This window comes from Chlamydotis macqueenii, chromosome 5 (genome assembly GCF_036417535.1).
Source record: "Chlamydotis macqueenii isolate bChlMac1 chromosome 5, bChlMac1.mat, whole genome shotgun sequence".
Taxonomy (NCBI): domain Eukaryota; kingdom Metazoa; phylum Chordata; class Aves; order Otidiformes; family Otididae; genus Chlamydotis; species Chlamydotis macqueenii.
In genome coordinates, this window is record NC_141560.1 from 64192329 (window position 1) to 64203255 (window position 10927).

The 10927-nt window shown below is 55.6% G+C and overlaps 1 long non-coding RNA gene across 1 annotated transcript; it reads left to right on the plus strand.

Annotated features, from left to right (window-relative positions):
- Positions 1–3492: 3492 nt before the first annotated feature.
- On the plus strand, positions 3493–10626 carry LOC147600612 (uncharacterized). Its single transcript, XR_015258610.1, has 3 exons — positions 3493–3606; positions 7810–7907; positions 10497–10626. It is a non-coding gene; the product is annotated as an uncharacterized LOC147600612 (long non-coding RNA).
- Positions 10627–10927: the final 301 nt, after the last annotated feature.

Consider the following 10927-nt stretch of genomic DNA (forward strand, 5'->3'; position numbering starts at 1 on the left):
CCCCAAATTACGCAGAGATAGCGTTTTATTAAAGAGTTATCGCGGGTCGGTTGGGGTTTTGGGGATTTTTTTTTTCCCTCTCAGTGTTTGTGTGCAAATGAAGTATCTTGTTATTTTGCTAAAGAAGAGGGAGGCTTTAATGATGGGAGATCTTTCCGCTCATTGCCCTTTCAAATACAATTGTAGATCGAACTCAGCCTTGTCACGTTGAGGAAAAGTGAATTTCTAACATCCAGGACGTGCCTGTCGACTTTCAGCGAATTGCATCCAATCACCCCCAGGGAATTCAGCTAATGTCTCAGTCTAAACCGGGATGAGGGGAGAAAAACAAATCAAACATTGTCCGGAGTCACGCTTATTATGAAAATGTTTTAAAGGATAGAGAAAGGAAATAATTCAAGACAGCCCAGAATAAAGTTTTAGACAAATTAATAGCATTAGGAGTCCTCGGGAAAAAAAAAAAATAGACAAAGCTCAGCAACAAAGTCAAGGTATAAGGAAATGACTTATAGCTTTACGTTTCTTTTTTAAGGATTTTTTTTTAATCTTGATTTTTTTTTTGGATGAGAAAACAAGGTTACGGCATTGAAAATAATAGTCGTCTCACAGTCGGCTACAGTGGGATTCTTCACAAGGGGAAACGTTATCTTTCTGCTAAATTTCTGTCTTTAGGACGCTTCAGTTCACACAAGTTTCTTGCAGCATCTTAAATTCCACACACACCACCCCCCCCAACGGCACGCTCCCGCACGCTCATCCCGCAGCTTAGGGCAGGGCTGGCAGCGCAGGGTGCCCGGTGCCGGCCGGCTCAGCCCGCTCCCGGGATGCGGTTAGGTGCCTGCCCTGGCCGGGCTGGCAGACCCCCGCACGGCAACGCGCAACCAGCCGCTTCAGTAATAACTCAGGTGATTTTTTTTTTTATTAACATTATTCGAAGAGATGGAGCGGTTCAGTTTGTATCAAACTACGAGAAGGCTGAACCGAAAGGACTAGAGGATTTAAAAAAAAACCACAAACAACAACAAACCAACAAAACAAAACCAGAGCGAAATTAAATTTCTGCACCAAGGTTTAAACGCAATCCTGGGGGCAAAAGAGAAATGTTAGACAAGCAAAGAAATGTGTGGGGGAAATAAAAAGAAAATATTTAAAGACACATACCTTGGACAAGGGCAAAATATCCCAGCTAAAATGCTAGCCAAGTGCCTCTTTCCTTGAAAGCCAAAACCACGTTTCTATCGCAATATTTTTCCTGTTCTAGAGAGTTTCCTTTGGTTTTTACCGTTTATTGTAGCTAGTCTTGGACCCTGCAGCCTGCGCAATGCCACAGTAAACAAATTGTTCTGATGTGCTTATTATTATTGCTCAAGTTCTGCTTGGATAGAGAATTAAAGCTCATTATTACAGTGTGTGTTGAGAATTGCTCAATCTATGTGAACACGGGGGTTTGGGGCATCCTCGGGAAAAAAAAAAAAAAAAGCAAAACCAAACAAACACCAACCAAAAAATCCACACCACAACTTCGTATTGTGGTGTAAATCAAATACGTATAATGCTTATAAATTTGTAACACGGTGCGGTGCCCCTGATTCTACCCCCTTCCCGGCGCACCGGCTCCCGCACCAAGCCCGGCTCCCCTCCGCGCCGGCGGGGCTCCGCGCTGCGCCGCGGAGCCTCCTCCCTCCTCCGCGGCCCAGGTGAAGGCTGCGGACCCGAGGGTGACAGAAGGAAAAACAAAAAAAAAGGGGGGGACACAGACACACGACGTGGGGAAGGGAGGCTTCCTCCTGGCCCCGTTTTCCCGTGCCCGGCGGGGCTCAGGCTCTCCAGGCGCTGCCCGCTCCGTTGCGCGGCCGGGGGCGGCCCGCTGCGCGCCGGGCTACCCCCCCCCCCCGCCGTCTGAGGACTGAGACCGGGCCCGTCCCGGGGCATCCCCGTCCCGGAGCATCCCGAGCCGGCCCGGCCGCAGGGTCCCGCCCGCCTCCCAGCGCGGCGCTCCGCAGCTTTTCCCCCTCATCCTTCTTTTTTTTTTTTTTTCAGCCTCTGCGGAGATCTCACAGCTAAACACGGACTCTGCTCCCGGCGCTCCCCCACCTTCCTGCCTCGCTTCCCTCCTTTTTTTTTTTTTTTTTTTTTTTTTTTTTTTTGAGGAGATAAAAAGGCAAACAGAGCTCGCTCTGGCGCTGGCGAGGGGACTGTTTGCCTGCCTCCGCCGAGGCCTGGCCAAGCAGACTTGGCTTCACGCCTGAGCGGTTTCTGGAGAGCGGCGCGCTGGAGAGCAGGGGAGGCAGCACCTGGCCCTGCTTTCGGAGCCATCTCCTTTTATTGACAGCCAGATAAGCAGGCGGGAGCCGTGGTGTTTCCAACGCTTCCCTGGAGGACCCTGCCGGGTTGCAGGGAACCGCAAACCCCTTAATGGCAGCGGCTCCAAACGCGCCGTGAAACCCCTTCCCGACAGCGCCCGACGGGGCCCCCGCCGGCCGGGCCGCCCCCTTCCCCGGGGCCATCGATACCGGCCAACGCGCGGGACTTACGCGGCCCGGCTCACTGGGGATCCCAGACGGGCTCCCTAGGCTCTGAGACCCGGCCCCGACCAAGCAGCTCCGCGCCCCCGTGTACCCCGCAAAGCCCCCCCACCCCGTCAAACTCTGCTTCTAATGCGTCTGGCAGCCTCAGCCCGGGCGGGTTCATGAAACATTTAAGTGCAGTTCAATAAAACTATCGGCTGACGGGGGGGTGGAGTGGGGGGCTTTTTTCTGATAAATTATTTACCCCGACAAGTGTGTGCAAATATCGGCCTCCCTCCCTCTCTCTCTAACAGGAGAAGGTGCAGTTGAGGAGAGCGGGGACTCTGGGCAGGACCCGTCGGGCCCGAGTCACCCGCAGGGGCTCTCACAGCGCGGACAGGCTGCCGAGGGGGCCCACGCGTGTCCAGGTAGCACCGCGGCCTGTCCCTCCCGTCTCGCAGGGGCCAGCATCCCAGCGTGCAGGTGGGCTGGAGCGGCCACGGTGTTTCCGAGGAGGGGGCTGGGTTGCGGGGGTTTCTTTATATCCAGCCATGAGTGTGTCCCCCCCCCTCGAAGGGGGTTTCACAGGGGACGAAGCCAAACCTCAGCCTAAGCCTTGGCCTGGGTCGGGCCCGGCTGCGGGCAGAGCTGCGGCTGGGGAGAGTCGTCGGGCCGCAGCCCCCGTTTGCCTGTAGCCAGCGGGAGGAGGAGGCGGCAGCCCCCGCCGCTGCCCGAGGGAGCCCCGACCCTCGGCTCGGCTCGGCTCGGCTCGGCTCTTGAGCGGGGTTCCGGAGCGGGGCCGGGGCCGGGGCCAGGGCGGGCGGTGTCCGGGCTCGCGTCGTCCACTCCCGTGTCGCCTAAAATGTCTCATTAGCTAACTACTGTCCGCCGTGACGTCACCGGGGCGGCCCAGCCAATGGGGGAGGCGCTGGCGTGGATATTAAGGGAAAGTTAGTGCAAAGGCAGCACCCCTCTTTTGCTGTCATTGACATTTAAACTGTGTGGCAGGTTCTCGCATGGAAATTGGCGACCGGAGCAGCCAGGTACCTCCTCCCGGCCGCGGGACCGCCGCGCCCGGGCCCTCCGCTCCCGCTGACAGGTACGGTGTCCGCATCCCCGCGCCCCATTCTCCCTGGCCGCTCGGACTGACGCGGGGCCGCTCCCTGCCCGACGGGATGGGGGTGGGGGGGAGTAGGCACCTCGACCCCGAGCACCTCCATCCCGCGGGAGGATTGCGAGGGGAGCGGGCTGGAGCCCCGCACAACAGGTGGGGGAGGGGGGTGGACACGGATGGAGGGAGAGGCTCCAGCCGCTGCCCGCCCGTCGGAGGGGACGCCCCCGGGGCGGAGGGGGCGGCCGGCGGTGCGAGCTGCTTCCCAAACGTCCCCCTACTCGGGGCGGGCGATGCAGCCCCCTCCCCTTCCCCCCGCCCCGTGACCCAGGCCCCGCTCCCTCCCCGTTACCCCTCTCAGGTGCCGGGGGCAGCTGCGGGTTTCCGCGCCTGTCGCGGGGGAGGATAGGGGGGGCACTCCGTACCCCCCCTCCACTCCCCCCGGGCCCTGACACAACCGGCTGCCGACTGGGGCCCCAGCCTCGCCGGGGCAGGAGTGGGGCACGGAGGGTCCAGCGTGGCGGGCCCGCACGCCCCCGCGGAGGGGCGCGGAAATGCGGTGGGGAGGGAGAAGGGAGCTGTCGTCGAGGGCCGCGTCCCAGCCACCCTTCCCTGGGTAACGCCGGGAGCTCGCCTATCGCCGCGGAGGCTCGGCCGCCCCATCGGGCTGGGGAAGGTCCGGTAGCCGAGAGGAGACCAATTCCCGGCTCTCAAACTCCGGCTTGCCTCCCCCAGTCCCGGGTGCTTCTGCTAAACGAAGGCGTTAGTAAGGGGGAGAGAGAGGGGTACCCTAGAAAGGTCGTTCTTCCTCTGAAATAACGCGAAACAAAATAACAGCGTAAAACCTCAAACGCCGCTTACCTGTCCTCGAGCATCCCCAAATACTCCTTACGGTGCCTTAGCGGGAACGCTCCCCGTGATGTTCCACTATAATATACTGGTAAATGGACATTCTCCTTCCGTAATAAATCAAACACCATCTATCTCAGATCCTCCTCCCTAATTAGAGATGTTTATTGGAGATGGTGTTTATCCAGCTGTCATGCCGAGAAAAAGCTGTGACATAATTACCTCTGACCAGATAGTCTTTTATATGCATATCTCGCTGACATATAAAGCAATCGGTTTGCATTAAAAATGACAAGATCAAATGTTGATTTTAGCCGATATAATAAAATTTCTGGTCATTAAATTAATCGAAATTCAACTTTCCGGCTTTCCGAATTACAAATCTTGCCATTTAAACTTTTGGTTTTTTTTTTAAGGAATTAAATAGCGGCTCCACCAAAAGGATGGGCAGAGGGAAACGTACCCCTGCAAAGTTGCCTCGATAAATCAAGTGTGCCAGCTAAAAGAGAAAAAGCCCCCGACCCCTCCGCCTGATCACACAGCTGGCGTGGACCCGAGGAGTTTCTCTATTCCTCGTGGTTCCCCAAATTTAGGTTTTGCTGCTAATGCGGGAGGCCAGGAGAACCCGAGGTGGGAGAGAGGCGAGAGCGGGACACCCTCCACACCCCTCCCCACGTTATTTTTAAACCCCGCATCCCGACGGGGCCAGCGCGATGCTGGTTCACGCGGGCTCGTGGCATTGGCAGCGCCTGCGGAACCATCTGCGTGGGGCCGGGAGTGAGCCCTGGTCAGCTCCGAATTACTCTGTAGTTGAAAATTTTTTTTTTTTTTTTTTTGGTGGGGGGGAAGGCTGGTTTTACAAATATCGAGGGTGTCGGCTTTTGATCCTTTCTGCCGCCTGTGTTCTCCGGTTGCTAATAAAACTCGCATTGAGCTCCTTAGTGGCTTGATTAACAGGCAGATTAACTGTTACTGGGGTTTTGAACAGCTTGTCCCAATCAATAGCATTTAAAAAGCCCGTCAGGATGCGCTAAGCTTCCACCCCCCCTTCTTTTCTGAGGGCTTTTCGAGCGGGGCCGGTTGCCTGTCACTTTTCAGAATATATATTATCTATAGAAAAATAAAATCAAGGGCTTTCTCGTACAGAAAGAGGTAGATCCGTCTTCCAGTTTCAGAGCGACTTCGGCAGGGTCCAGAAAGCTTTTTTTTTTTTTTTTTTAATCCACATAAAGCTGCGCCTTATGCAAAAGACCAACATAAAAGAGGGTTAAATCGATTCCCAACTTTTTGCAGATTGTTTATAAACTCGCAAAGCCCCACTTAACTCAGTGTCCTGCGCATTATAGGTTTCAAACACTGTCTCTCCATATACAAATAGGCATTAAGTGTCCTGAAGGCAAAAGCATTGTAGTCTAAGACGTCAGGATTTGTGTGTCTCTTCAGTTTTAGACCGAAATGGACAAGAGGACTTTAAGCATTTTTCTGGGTATTAAAAAAGGTAGTTTGCAGCCCAGATATTAATACAACGAGACGATACCGGAGTGTCTAACTCAGCACTTTCTGCTTTCGACACCTAACAAAATACCAAAGGGAAGAAAAGGCTGCTCTTTAACACAAATCAATAGCCAGGCACGAAAGCTTGTAAAAAAAGACAAAATTATTTTAATTAGGAAAAACAAACAAACAAAAAGCCTTGCCATATATATATAATAGTTACTTACCTTTTTTAAAAAAAAAACCAACCTTTTTTTAATTATGCCCATTTTTTTTTTCTTTTTTGTTTGGAACAGTTAAAAGAAAAAAAAAAAGGAGGAGTGAGGAGAGGAAAAAAAAAAAAAAAAACAGACGCAAAGAGTTACAATAATCCTGTACGGATTTTAAAGTAGAAATCTTCAAAGGGTGTCTAAGTCCATGGCGAGAGCCGCGGCCGCGGGGTCCCACGGGCGCGAGTGCCGCCGGTGCAGCCTTCACCCGTGAAAAGTGGTTTAGGGTGTGGGGGGTGCCTGCGCTGGCAGGAGGGCAGGGCTTTGGGGAAGGGGTAACGCCAAGCACCTCGCAGCAATGCTTCTCCTCTCGCCTGGTTAAAAAGGCGAGCGGAGCATTTTGAAAAGTCGAAAAATCACTTCACTTTAAAAATAAATTAAAAAAAAAAAGAAGAAAAAAAACGTAAAACAGGTCAGGCAGGCTGGGAGTGCGGCAGCCTTCTCGGAAGGGCGAGCGGTTGCTGAAAAGCTGCTACGTGAAAAAAAAAAAAAATAGAAGGAAAAAGAAAGAGAAAAGCAAGCGTTTCCCTTGGAAGTATCCAGGCAGGGCAGTCCCGGCGAGTCCTGCTTCCCCCGGCCGAGCACCGCTGCCCGCAACGCCGGGGGCGAGGGGCCCGGGGCCGGGGCCAGGCGGACCGCCCGCTCCTCGGGGGCTGGGCAAGGGGGGGGCCGGGGGCGGCGGGGGGGGGGGGCCTGGCTGGTCTCGGTCCGACGCAGCCCCTCCGCGCCCGCCACCGCCACCGGAGGTAAAATGGCGGCGCGGAGCGCGGCCGGACCCCGCGGGACAGGCCCGGCTCCGCGGGACGCGACGGGGCGGGCAGGCGGCGCGGCACGGCACGGCACAGCTGCGCGCACATGCGCGCACCCCCACGCCGCGCGCACCCACGCGCGGCCGCCGGCGGCCCGCCCCGCTGTTCTTTCTTCCTCTCAACTTTCGCTCGGGGCTCCCGCTCCACCGGCGCCCCCCCACACCCCCCCGCCGTGACGTCACCGGCTTCACCCCTGCCCTCCCCTCCCTACCCGCGTTCTTTTTTAGTGAGGTTTTTTTTTTTTTTTTTTTACCGTCTGGGGGGGCGTTAAAAGTTTTTTTGAGGGGAGGGAACACAAAGCCCGCTGCGCCCGAGGGGAAAATAGCAACAAGATTACGGCTGCTTTATTCTGGCGAGGAGGCGTAAGAAGGTGCTAATCCAAGGGATAGCTAATTGAGAGCTTGTAAAAATGATATTTGCCTGCGATTTTGGACAAAGTGATTTCTCTCTTTTCCCCCTTTAACGGACGACAGCTAAAAAAAAAAAATTCGCTCATTTGCTAGATAGGGAGTGCAACGGGATAAAACAAACAAACAAAAAGCAAGCGAGGAAAAAAGGAAGAGAAAAAGCAAGAGAAAACCAAAAAAAAAAGAGGAAAAAAACCACAAGAGGAAAAAAAAAGAGAGAAAAAAAAAAAAAACAGGTCAAAACCCACGGACACAACTGACTTCACTCCAGAAAAAGGACTAGATCACAGCTTTTAAAGCCCCTTTGGAGCCTCCGAGATTTGTGCGAGCTCACCAACCGCAGCCTCTTTCTCTCGCCCGCAGGATGCGTGCGGCCGGACCCCCGGCCTCGGCCACCGGCAACTAGGAGGGCACGCAGGCTGCTCCGCGGGACGGCTCGCCGGGACCCGCCCCGCACCTCGGTTCGTACTTTGTTTTGGTCTCGGTTCTCTTTCGCCGCTCCGAGAAATCTCCTCGGAGCCCCTGAGGTGATGTTTGGGCCACGGGCGGGTTGACCGAGTGGCTGCCGGTACTTTGGAAAGTTTTTGGGGGGAGGAAATGAGGCAAGGGCGGGGATCAAGAGGCTGCCGGGGAAGAGAGGGGGGTCCCTAGTTTTGGCAGAGCCCCCCCTTGGGGTACTCCACAGCCCCACAGGCGGGGTCCCCCGCTCCCACCCTGCCTTACCTTCAGGGGAGATCCCGTCACACCCACGTTCTCGTGCGTCCACCGCGATATTCGGCTCCGTTTCTATAAATATGCATGACTCGAGGTCGAGGAGGGGGAACCAAACCGAAACAACCCCAACCCTGCAGGTTGACTTCGGCCTGGAGAAGGGGGCGAGAGCCCAGGCCGGCCCGGGGGAGCGGCCCCCCGGCAGCTGCAGGTGGGGCCGCCCGGGTCCCAGGCCGGGAGCACCGACGGCTCTCCCTGCCCCGCAGCCTCCGAGGCGAGATCTTGCCGGGCCCGTTCCCGTCTCCAAGGGAGGGCCGGGGGCAGCCCGCCCGCCCCAGCCCCTGCCTCCCGGGGCCTCCCCGCGGGGCGCGGAGCGGGGGCGGCCATGGCGGCGGCCGGGGCCGGGGGAAGGGCAGGGAAGCAGGCGGCGGAGAGGAAGGCAGCAGTCTCTTAAGAGCCCATTTTGTGCTATTAGGGAGCTGTGGCAGCTTCTCGGCGGGACCGGGGATGACAGTGCATGACGGCCGGGCAGCCCATTATCCCGCTCCCATTGAGGAGCCCTTTCACTCACATGCAAACTCCTTGGCAGAGTCGTTTGTCTCCTCATTGTACTTTATTTAAGAATGCAATGGTTGTCAGGGCTCTTATTCAATTTCAAGATACTTTATTGATGAGCTTTGACTTTTAGCACTTTTCACATGTCAAGAGAAGTCAAGTGTATGCGGCTACGACTTCATTTCATGCTTTGCGCGTTCATACTCTCCAGTTTTCCGCGGTGGCTCTTGGAATTTCTTTTTCCTGTGCCTTCTCCTTCTTCCCTTTATTTCCCCAGAGCCTTTTTTCTTCTTCTTCTTCTTCTTCTTTTCTTTTCCCCCATGTGCAGACCTCCCCCCCCCTTCCCCGGACCACTCGCCATAACCGACGGGGACACCCTCAGCTCGGACTGGTGCTCCCAGTGTAACCTTAAATGCATGCGCTGAGGGGTTGCTTTGGAGTTTACTGAGGTGTGGCTTAATAGTCCGGCATTCAACAAATGTACTTGCGGTGTGTGGTCAGAGCAGCAAAGTCATTTACTTACTTTCCCCCCTTGAGTTTCTGGCAGCCAGTGAAGGGGCTCCCTTTGCAAAAGGGGGGGGGGGTGGGGGATGCCCCTTCAGTGGCCGGGCACAAAGCGGTGGCCCGGCTCTAGCCTGCGGGACAGCCCCCCACCCCCTCGGTATCTTAAAAAAAAAAAAAGAAAAGAAAAACACAACAACAACCAAACACAAAGAAAAAACAAAAACAAACAAACAAAAAAAAACTAACCCAAACCAAAACCAGCCCGGCAGCCCTTAGTCAACAAATGGCACGTGGGAGAAGTTTGTGAGTGTTTGGTAAAGGACTCTTCAGGGCCTTTCACAAGAGCCCTCAATACACAAAGTAAATGGAGTATTTGCTCTGCTCTTTCCCGGCCGGGCAGAACTCGGCTCTGGGAGCGGGGCAGGGGGGCTGCCGGCCTCGGGAAGGGGGGGGGGCTGCGACCGATTGACAAAGCGCCTGTCTTCCAAATATTTATGTCTTTACCATTTGAATGTTATTTTCCCCCTATCTCCATTGTCGTACGGGAGAGAACTGTTTAAATGCAAATTGACCTTACCCCCCCAGTTCCCCCCCCCCTCAGCCACCACCACCATCGTCACCATCACCCCCTCCTCAGTCCCCTCCCGCTTCCCCCCTCTCCTAGCCCGACCTGAAAACGCTCCTGTCCCCGGGGGGAGGCAGCGGAGGAAGAGGGAGGGGGGATGCCCGGCTTGGGGCCCGGCGGAGTTGGCGGGGCGGGGATGCCCTGCTCGGGGCCCGGTGGGCGCGGAGGCCGGAGCGCGGGTGCGGAGAGCGGGGAACGGGGCCCACCGCATTCATATTGGCGGGGCCGGGCCAATGGAGCGGTGGCGGGCGGCGGGCGGCCAATGGGCGGCGGGGAGGCGCGGGCGATGCTTTGCATAAAGCAATATTGCGGGTGGGAGCGCGGGAGGCATTTGCATGTTGCGGAGTGATTAGTGGGTTTGAAAAGGCAGCCCCGGCTCCGCCGCGTTTCCCGCTCTGGTGAAGGCGCAGGGAGGAAGTGTTTTGCTGGAAGATGATGACAGAGGTCAGGCTTTGCTAATGGGCCAGTGAAGAGCAGTGGAGGCGAGGCAGAGAGCGAGGCACACAGACATTAACACACTTGAACCATCACCAATCAGCATAGGTGCGCTTGGTCTCTCTCTCTCTCCCTCCCCACTTCACTCACACACTCTTTTATCTCTCGCTCTCCAGTCGCTGACAGCCCATTTTATTGTCAATCTCTGTCTCCTTCCCAGGAATTCAAGATCACACAACCAGCAGCTTCAGTGGAGAAAAACTATTTTGCTGGCAACTCTTTTTAAAGCGTTTCAAATCAGTGCGCTCTTAAACTATTGACAGGAGCTTTGACAAGACAGGATGCCTCATAAAGGTGAGTCTGCTCATTTCTTCTCCCAACTTCTCCCTCCTCGCATTTTAATATTTAGGCAGGGCTCTCGCTCTCTCCTCCTCTCTTTCTCTTTCTCTCTCTCTCTCGCTCTCTCTCCATTTGCATTCCGGAGAGCTTCCCAGGGAACTTTCCAGCCCAGGAGCTCACAAACTTTCTGCCTTTCACATAAGCCCGTGTCCCTCGGAAAAGCTAAAGCATCCGACTCGGAAAACCCACGCCAACACCAGCAGCACTGATTCCCACGCAAGAACCATTTGCTGGGCAGGGAGACCAGAAGCG